This window comes from Tasmannia lanceolata, unplaced genomic scaffold (assembly GCF_043159265.1).
Source record: "Tasmannia lanceolata isolate RefF3 unplaced genomic scaffold, GAP_Taslan_0.1 ptg000134l, whole genome shotgun sequence".
NCBI classification, from domain to species: domain Eukaryota; kingdom Viridiplantae; phylum Streptophyta; class Magnoliopsida; order Canellales; family Winteraceae; genus Tasmannia; species Tasmannia lanceolata.
In genome coordinates this window covers 190,001-190,332 of record NW_027518810.1, presented here as the reverse complement: position 1 = coordinate 190,332, position 332 = coordinate 190,001, and positions in this window count along the sequence as shown.

Below are 332 nucleotides of genomic sequence, written 5' to 3'. Positions count from 1 at the left end.
GGAGTCTCCCGAATCAGTATAAGAACCGTGCTCTCTCTCTCGATCCAACGGCCGAAGCAACTTTTGATTCGAATGCCGCCGATTGCTTTCTCCCTTTCTCAAGTTATCAGTTGTTAACCCCAGCTCGTTCTCCTGCCTTTCGGGGTTCAATCTGCTAGAAAGTCCCCCAACTAGCACATAACATACAGATCCACCTATCCTATTGTGTCTGGTCGTCCGGCCAATCCATTTTCTCTTTCAAAGCCTTGCCTACCGGGTCGAGAGATGGGTATTCCTGTCTTATAGGGAACAAGAAATTCGAAGCCTATAGAACCCTTTTTTCCCTTAATTCC